The sequence below is a fragment of the Leptopilina boulardi genome, unplaced genomic scaffold (genome assembly GCF_019393585.1).
Source record: "Leptopilina boulardi isolate dan_hultmark-lab unplaced genomic scaffold, ZJU_Lbou_2.1 LbouV2_219, whole genome shotgun sequence".
NCBI classification, from domain to species: Eukaryota; Metazoa; Arthropoda; class Insecta; order Hymenoptera; family Figitidae; genus Leptopilina; species Leptopilina boulardi.
In genome coordinates this window covers 475,748-486,229 of record NW_026137773.1, presented here as the reverse complement: position 1 = coordinate 486,229, position 10,482 = coordinate 475,748, and the positions used below count along the sequence as shown (strand labels likewise).

General features: G+C 30.5%; 1 long non-coding RNA gene across 1 annotated transcript; it reads left to right on the top strand.

Moving 5' to 3' along the window:
• Positions 1-8,328: 8,328 nt before the first annotated feature.
• LOC127279589 (uncharacterized) lies at positions 8,329-9,472 on the top strand. Its single transcript, XR_007842659.1, has 3 exons — positions 8,329-8,454; positions 8,758-9,062; positions 9,347-9,472. It is a non-coding gene; the product is annotated as an uncharacterized LOC127279589 (long non-coding RNA).
• The last annotated feature ends 1,010 nt before the right edge of the window (positions 9,473-10,482 follow it).

The window sequence follows — 10,482 nt, the reverse complement described above, 5'->3', positions numbered from 1 at the left end:
ATTTTTTTACTTTTCAAAACTAATCGTTTGGCTGCACACTGTTCTCTATATTTTTCTTTTTTCGTTATAATTTGACAGTCTTTACATTTTGTGCTGGACGAAAAAGGTTTTGGTAAGTAAAAGCCATTTTTGCATAACCCTTTCCACGACCTGTCACAGAAACTGAGACAAGCAATTTCAATCATTGCGATGCGCAAACATTCCAAACTTGAAACTTTGTCCAACACTGAAAATTTCGCAATGTTATTATGTGCCATAATCTGGAAAAATATAAAAAACATAAAGAATTGATTACTATATTTTTACATTTCTTTAACATCGAAATTTAGTAAAATGTACTGTAATTACTATGATTTTAATCAATTATTTATAAGAACTAAAAATCATTCAACAACTTACATCGACAGTCATATCTTCTTTAACGCAAATTGAGCGTGTTATCATGCACTCTTCGTCTCCAGTATAAACGAATAATAGTCCTTTATCAGTATTAATATGCATCCCCCAATGGTCTGGGAATTGTGTAGAATCTCTTGCATTCCATTCTTCTATTAAAGACTGTTTGGAACATTCTTTCGTTCTCAACCCACACAGCACAACATCTTACACCAGGCCTACAGCAGGCTTACATGTAAGGTTTGTAAGGTAACATCGTAAGCCCATAGTAGACTTACAGTAAACCTAAAATGTCCGCCTTACAGTAAGCTTACATGGTAGGGTCGAGGTAAGCTTACATGGTAGGGTCGAGGTAAGCTTACACGGTGAGGTCGAGGTAAGCTTACACGGTAAGGTCGAGGTAAGCTTACATGGTAGGGTCGAGGTAAGCTTACATGGTAGGGTCGAGGTAAGCTTACACGGTAAGGTCGAGGTAAGCTTATGAGTAAAGGCTGTGGTAAGGTTATTATTAAGTTGTAAGGTTGAGGTAAGGTTGTGGTAAGCTTACAAGGTAAGTCAAGTTATATTCAAATAATAATATTAATAATAAATAAATATTCAATAAAAAAATTTTTCTTTTGCCTTATTCTATTTTGGGAACCTATCATTTCGCAGAAAGTTTTGAAAATAAATTTGGGAGGAGTAGGATTCGAACCCGGGACCAAAGTATATACCTAACAACCTAACCAACTGAGCTAAACGGGGAACTGACAATGAGAAAATTAATCTTGCTTTTAAGGAGTTGATTATCTTCTTGGTTCCACTTTAAAAGTAAGATTACTTTTCTCATTGTCAGTTCCCCGTTTAGCTCAGTTGGTTAGGTTGTTAGGTATATACTTCGGTCCCGGGTTCGAATCCTACTCCTCCCAAATTTGTTTTCAAAACTTTCTGCGAAATGATAGGTTCCCAAAATAGAATAAGGCAAAAGAAAAATTTTTTTATTGAATATTTATTTATTATTAATATTATTATTTGAATATAACTTGCCTTACCTTGTAAGCTTACCACAACCTTACCTCAACCTTACAACTTAATAATAACCTTACCACAGCCTTTACACATAAGCTTACCTCGACCTTACCGTGTAAGCTTACCTCGACCTTACCGTGTAAGCTTACCTCGACCTTACCGTGTAAGCTTACCTCGACCCTACCATGTAAGCTTACCTCGACCCAACCATGTAAGCTTACCTCGACCTTACCGTGTAAGCTTACCTCGACCTTACCGTGTAAGCTTACCTCGACCCTACCATGTAAGCTTACCTCGACCCTACCATGTAAGCTTACTGTAAGGCGGACATTTTTGGTTTACTGTAAGTCTACTATGGGCTTACGATGTTACCTTACAAACCTTACATGTAAGCCTGCTGTAGGCCTGGTGTAAGATGTTGTGCTGTGTGGGAAAGAAGAACTATTTTCAGAGAAGAAGCCATTTTCAACGCCTTTAGAGGGTATTTCAACTACAGGTTTATTTGAAAACTTAGAATGTGTCAATGACATGATACGATTCAAATTATCAATTCTTTTACGCGAGTTCGGAGATAAATCTCGCTGTTTGTTTTTTCTCGTTACTGAAGGTACGTCATTCTCTTTAGTATCATCCTGAAAACAAATTATTTATACAAATATTGCTGAAATTGTTAAAATTGTACTTTCATCATAACTGTGATACTATTATATTGTTTGTCAAAATCGTAAATTCGCACAAAAACGTGTAAGAAATTGCCATATGATGAAATAGATATATTTTGCATTTAAGCATTTAATTACCTATAATATAATGATTTTACGATTTTTATTTAAATTTACTTTAAACATTATTATCACTTAATTTTATATTATATGTACAAATAATTGCAATTAACCTAACCTTAAAAATCGATGGGATGCTGCCCTCTTTCAATCTCAAAATTTTGCGCTTTAATTCCACTTCACGTCCGTCTTTCAAAATTATTAATTTATTATCAAAGAAACAATTTTCTGCAAAATGGATGTTACATATGTATAAATTTTTCCGCGTAGACCTTCCGCCTGCCAAATTATTTCCGATACTCTCTAACCAAATTTTATGTGTTTCCTGTTATTTTCAAAACATATTTTATGTAGAAAGTAGATAATTAATTGTTTTAATTGTATAAAAAATAATTTCTCTGTGAGGAAGCAAAATTTTGTATAAAAAACAAAATATCAGGTTAGAAATTTATACATACCTCGTCTTTCGGAAATTTAAAAAATTGGCGTTTCTCGGGCTTTTTGTTAATGCAACAGCTTTTAATGCAGCACTTTCGTGGTACCATAATTTACAATTACAATTTTTCATGTAATATTCACACCAAATTCACACAACCGCGGTGACCGGACACAAAATTTAAGTCAAAATTCAAACACATGCATTGCACGTGCACTTGACAAGGCAACAAAAATGTATATTGGTGTGCGCAGAAGTCTACCGCACATTCTGCCTTTCGGCCTTCCTCGAAAACCAATTCTTTACGTACCCCCACTACCTGAGTTAGACCTCCTTATTCTAGTCTTCTTGGGGTGAAGCCAGAGGTGAATTTGCCATTCAACCTGCTCTGAGCTGGACGACAAGCATCTCCAAGGACAACTCTCTGAGAAGCAACATGGACTTTTCAAATATCAATGCTGTTGGACGGATGGAGAAATTCTTGCCCACGAAGCCGCTGTCCGAGCTAACTGTGGGAAAACAATTCACTATTACGAAGCTTAAAAGGTTTAGTCAAAGTATGGTGATAGAGTCGTTGCGGAAATCAACAAAACTTTCAATGTCTTCCTGCCTAGCCGATTTTACAAACATTTTGAACTTGTACCTGACACCTGGACATCAATGATGGAGGCAGCATCCAACAATACGCTCCAAATGGTCTATCTTGGAGGACCGTATAATAATATGGAATTTAAAGAAAATGCTTAAATATGAATGTTATTTATATGTATAAAAAACTTTTTTTTATATTAATAATAAAAAATGAAAAATTACAAATTTAAATATGAGTTTTAATTGTTTACCTATTTAATATATTAAAAAGTCATACATTTATTTTGGTATCAAAAAAATATATATTTTCATTGTATAAAAATATCTATAAAATTGAAAAATTACAATCTTATTTTAATAATACTATACATAACAACAATAATAATAATAATAATAATAATAATAATACTTGTAATCATAATAGTTATAATAATACTAATTATAATAATAATAATACTAGTAATAATAAGAATAAAGATCTTAACTAAAATCTTAAAAAGAAACAATTTAAATATATATATGAATATCACAGAAAAATGGTATATTAAAAAAATGATTAAAAAAAATAAAAGAATGATATTTTTAACATTATTTAAATTTTGTGAGGGAATCATGCCTGAATTTTTGTAGATTATTGTAAATATTTAAAATTTGGTTGTCTAATTGTGCATTTATTTCTGTTTGTGGTAGTGTTTGTCGTGGTGGTGTTTATCGTAATGGGCTTATTGGAGGTGCAGGTGGTGAAAGGTGTAATGGTACAACAAAATTTTGTACTTCCTGTTTAGTAGGTGTTGGTGGTGTGCGTGGTGGTGTAAATCGTAAATTAAGTTTTGTTTTCTGTAATGTTTTTTTTGGTGCTACTTGTTTCTTTAAATTTTTCCGATTTGTTGTTGGTTTTGGTGTTTCAGGCTGTTTAAATTGTGTTAATGTTTTTATACTTGTAGTGCTTTCAGTTTTTGGTATTTGTTTTTTACTTAATTTTGTTGTGTTGGCATTTGTTTTATTTGTGTTTCTGTTTGTTTTACTAGCCTTGATATTCGAGTATTTTTAATTATTTTAGGTTATTGGTTTGGTTGTGCTGGAGTTTGTGTAATAGTCTTTGGTTTTGATTGAATTAGAGTTTGTCTATTTGTAATTGTCTTTGGTTTTGATTGTGTTGCAGTTTGTGTTTTTAATATTTTTTATGTTACTGTCTCGTTTAGTTGTGCAGTCTGAGTTTGTGTATCTGTTAGTCTTTTATTGAAAATTAATTTTGTTGTGGAAGATCCTTTTGCGGATGTAACAAATGATGATGATGTTTTACCAGGCATTGGATGCTGCACTTCCGTTGGGTACGTTATTTTTGTTGTCTTGGGTGTGGCTATTTTTTAAATTGCTTTTCATCCTGTTAACAAAAGAAATAAATTTTACAATACTGCATGTAAATGGAAAAAAAGGTATTGTGGAAGCAGCTTAATGTTACAGTTAGACACAACAAGAGTAAGAAAGAATCAACTATGTGCGTACCCTAAGGAATACATAAAACTCAACTATAACATGTCATTTTAACTGTCCGTGTACCCTAAGGAATACTCAAAGTTCGGCTGATGCATGTAAAGTCACGTAAAATTGATACGCGCTGATGTATGACGTCATACATCCCACGTAGAACGTATTAGCATGTAAGTCACAGGTCGAGTTTGTTTAACTTTATCAATTTATATGTCATTTTAACTGTGCGTGTACTCTAAGGAATACTCAAAGCTCGGCTGATGCATGCCGTTAAGATGGATGTACAATTGTAAAGTCACGTAAAATTGATACGTGCTGATGTATGACGTCACATAGAACGTACACGTATGAACAGGCCCACGGAGAAGCACCTTTATGAAAACATGTCGTGTGACATCATACGTCCCACGTATGAACGGGCCCATGGAGAAGCACCTTTATGAAAACATGTCGTGTGACGTCATACGTCCCACGTAGAACGTACCACGTATGAACGGGCCCATGGAGAAGCACCTTTATGAGAACGTGTCGCGTGACGTCATAGGCCCGCGTTCGAACGTGTCAATTGTAAACCCAACTTTACAACTGTGCGCGTACCTTAAGGAACACTCACAGCTTGGTTGACTGCAACTGTGCGCGGACCTTTAAATGCTTTCTTACTCTCGTTGTACCTTTAGAATACATGGAAGCTAAATAATATGTTTTTTTCTTTTAGGTTAATAGAAATATAAATGATTAAAGTTTAATTTAAGAAAATAAATATTAATAATAACATTTTTAATTAAAAAATGTAATAATATAATTAAAAATTTTTTTTACTTGTATCTTTGTGTAAACTTGCGCCCAATGGTATGAATTTATAAATTCAGCCATGATCCTGAAGTCAGGCACAACCGGGAATTTTGAAATGTACGGTCCAATCTGAGATTGCCGCATTTCTTGTGGAATCTAAAATATTTAATAGATTTAATTAATTAACAATTATTTACTAATATTTATTAATAATTATTGTATAATTTTTAAAATATTATTATTATTGTATAAATTTATTTACATTTTATTATTATTATCATCATTATTATTATTTATTAACAATTATTTAACACAATACTTACTTCTCGAGCTCTTCTTTAAAATTTACGTCTCATGGTATCAATTTTTAACAAATTCGCATCATGCGTGAATTGTGGTAATGGTAAATACATTACCCTTCTTAAATTACTATTTATCCTAGGATCTTTTAATTTTTTATTTCTTATTACTTCTACTTGCATTTTGTTGCTTTTCTTAATTAAAATTATTATTAATAAATTTCTTTTTAAATATAAGTTATAATTAAGTTTTAAATTATATTATTTTTATATATTCTACTAAGAGATCTTTTAAAATTCTACTCAGTAAGAAATTCACTTGTATACTATTATAATACATCTTATCACTTCGTCTGTGATACATTTGTTTATTGTTTTGAAAAATTTGAAACCTGATCCAGGGCCACATACTTAAAATTTTAGAGGTATCTGTATACATCTTTTAGGCTGCAGTCCCATGGCAGCGTTTTGCGTTGCGTTTTGTCACTAGACCCTGAGTGTAAACATAGCAAACATATATCTGCATCTCTTTTACACTCATGGTCTAGTGACAAAACGCAACGCAAAACGCTGCCATGGGACTGCAGCCTTAGTCTTATGGTTGATCCTCATGGAAAACTTGCTAGACAGGCTGCTACACCACCGCGACTGTAGCGCCACCGTGGTGACAAAGAGAAATATAATCGATATGTTAAGGTGAAAATCGATACAGTGATCAATATGACTGCTGCGCCACCACGGTTACGCGGTGATGAAGGGAAATACAATCGATATATTATGGGGACAATCTTTATAGTGATCGATATGACTGCAGCACTCACCGTGGTGATCAAAAGAAACATAATCGATATATCATAATCGATATATCATAGTGATCAATAATGCAAGGTTACAATCTTAATTGTAAGTTTCAGTGTTAGCAGAAGTCAATGTTATGATCTTTGTTTACAACTGAATATTTCAAAATAAGTGAAAATATATGATTCTAATAAATAATAATTCACTTAATTTTAAAAAATAATTAAAATTTATTATTAAAGTGTTAATTATAAATTTAATTTTAAAAGTGATTTTAAATTTTTACAAAAGTAAATCAGTAAAGTTGTAATATTTTGTTTTTATAGAAATTTCAATATATAAAAAAAGAGAAAAGTCTTATAAATTATGATTTCTTTTTTTAAACAAATCAATTTAAAAAATATTTAATTAAAAAATACAATATTTAATTAAAAAATAAAATTTTTATTTAAAAATTATTTGAAATTTTTTTTTACAAAGTTTGAAAAAAAATAATTTGTTAAATTATTTATTTTTCTTGAAATTAATTTTTTTTTCTTTTTTTTAAACATATAAATTTTTAAAATTTTCTGGGTTTCGCAGGTGATGATGGTGTTTGTGATGGTGATGTCTGTGATGGTGGTTTCTGTGATGGTGGTGTCTGTGGCAACTACAGTGATGTCTATGTCGACGATGACACCGTCTACATTTACATCGATGACTCCTGGCATGTCGTCTTCGTTCGTTAATTTGATTTTCAACAGCTTCTGCAGATGGTGACCGCCATGGCGATACAATTGCTTCAGGAGTTGTTGGTTGATTTGGTACAGATTCTGTAGATGTTGGTTGAGGATCCCTGTTTTGTTCTCGCAACACATTCTCTGCTGCAAATTGTTCCAACTGAAAAATATTAAATAAGTTTAAAATTTTATATTTAATAAAACTAAAAATTTTTTAATTTTTTTTCAAAAAATTCTAATAATTTTTTTTAATTGTGTCAGGAAATATTTACATCATCTGTCTGTGTTGCCGAGTTTCGAATCCAGACAACATTTTCAAAACTGGGACCCAGGATACCTCCACCACCTCGACATCCTCATCGTCATCATCTACATAGTCATAATCTCCAAGGGTGTAGTAACCTGGACTCCAAATATCTCTCTCCTCCATATCATTATCAGAAGAGGATAGAATTATTGTATCGGCTTGGTCATCTTCGGTAGTTAAGATTATGGTGTCTGCTTGGCTGCTTTCTCCATTGTCGCTCTGCTATTTTTAATACCTTGAGCCACTTATATATACACGTATCCCCTCCACTTACAAAATCCCCCTTACCCTTTCAGAGTACAAAACAACAGTAGGTCCAACTACACGTGTAGCCTTTAAACCTACTTAACATAACCTACCTGCTGATAATACAGAAATCTACATTACCGACTGATGATAATAGCGACCGACAGTGGCGCCATCTAGTGGCAGCCGGCAGAACTAATATCTACATTACCGATTGTGGGTAAATACCGACCGGCGGTAAGCGACAGTGGCGCCATCTAGCGGCAGCCTGAGGTACTAATTCCTGAGAGTGACATAGTTATACTACTTTTAGCTTTTCATTTTACTTTCTAGAAAAATAATCAAATAATTTCTTTTTTAAATTTTAGAAGTGAAAAAATTTCTTAAGAAAATCGACGTATCAGCGGAAGGAAACATTATTGGAAAATCGCAAAATTCTGAAAAGAAAAATTCAAAACCTAAAGCAAAATCGGATTCAGAAAGAGCAGCCAAAAAATTGAAAAAAACTATGAGGACGAAACGAGTAAAATTTTAGAATCGAATTTATGAACCAAAACCGTACTTCCAATTAATGAATTCTCTTTGCAAAGTAATTATTTTTCAAGCAATTTGTTAATTTAATTTATTATAATGTTTATTTTTTATTAAAATAATTTAAACATTCTTCAATTTAAATTTAACATTTAAATTTTTTAAATTATTTTTAATTAAATTAAAATAAAAAAATTAAATAATAAAATAATAATAAAATAATAATAAATAATAATAATAATATTAATAATAATAGTAATAATAATAATAATAATAATAATAAATAATAATAATAAAATACTTATAAAAAAATAAAAAGAAAATAAATTTAAAAAAAAATCAATTTAAAATCTTTTTCCAGTGAAAACTCCCGAAGTCCGAAAAGCAAAGAATCGAAAGAAGAGAAGAAAGAATCCAAATCTGATAAATTGACTAAAAAGGAGAAGCAGAAGGAAAAGAAAAAGATCAATTACAGCGAAAAGAAAATATTGAAAAAACTAAGAAATCAATGGAAAAAGAGAAGATAAAAGCAATTCAAGAAAAGTAACAAAGAAAATTAAACAGAAAAGTAAAGAGAAAGAACAACCAAAAAAGAAAATAAGGAAGATAACTCAAAAATTCAAAATAAAAATGAATCGCAAATAATTGATTTTGCCCCTTCATCTGGTAAAATTTACTTATTTATAAATAACAGAAAATAATAATAATAATTTTATCAATAATTTTTATTCACTAAAAGCTGATTTTTATTAGTTTTTTAATTTTTAATTCTGTTTATTTTTACTATATTTTGTATTAGTTTCATTTATATTATTATTTATTATTATTATTTATATTATTTCATTTCATATTTGCACTACTATAAACATTTCTAAACGAATAATTTTATCTCCATTTAAAAAAGAAGCCTGTTTTTTGCACCCTCATTATTTGCATATTTTAAATTACAGATGAAATATCAGGGCAAATTGATGGTAAAATAAAATCCAGTACGAACATGGAGAACACTCGGAAAAGGAAATTAACCGAAGAAAAGGAAGAGCAACCCTTAGGTAAAACTAAAAATTCAAACTTTCCAAGTAAAATTTTTCTATGTGAAAATAATGTGGTTCAATTTTGCATTGATAACCTTAGTTTAAAAAAATGTATTATTAAATTTTTATACGAAAAACTTTTCACAGCTAAGAAGATAAAGATTACAGAGGACCGAAACAATTCTTTTTCTAATAATTCAACTAAGATCGTGAAAAAAATTTATTCATACTAGTTTTTTAATACTATTTAAATTAAAATAACAGTTGTCAAACTTTTCGATCCATTTTCTTTAACGTATTTATCGCTGAAAACATTTAATCTTTTTATTAAAGGTCAAGAAGTCGAAAATGTTATAAAAAGCGATGAACTTGTTGATTCATTCAACCATGATGCCTTATGTCTCTTTTTAATGGTTTTAGTATTAACTCTAGATACGGTTGTTTTTTTTTGCAATAGTTATGGAGCTATTAAGAAAACACGTTTATACTGGGTCGAATTTATCAGGCGCATCAAATTTACCAGTCACAACTGATTTGCCAGGCACATCTAATTTTCCAGTAAGTTAAAAAACATATATCTTTCACTTTTATTATATTTAAAGCTTTTATTAACATACATATTTATTAACAATATTTTTTGGGAATTTTAATTACACCGAAAAAACGGTATTCTAGTTTTAAGATTATTATTTTCTTAAAAAAAATTCTTAAAAATATTCTTAAAATATTCTAGTTTTAAGAATGTTATATTCTTACATAAATATTCTTAATAATATTCTTAAGCAGATTCTAACTTTAAGAATATTTTCTATGTACTAAATCTTCTTCTTCTTAAAACAAGAATATGCGCTAGAATTGACGTGCTGCTAGCTTGTTCGCGTCGCCATTGACTAACGAGTCGTCGTGCGCGTCGGAGTGTTTTTTTTGACAATCATAGTATTGTTCTCTACAATTGTAATAATTGTTGTTTAGTTTTAATTTTTCACGTTTAAAAATTTATAAAAAAATATTATTTCGTTTCTTAATCTTATCTAAGTAATTTAAGTTTTTGT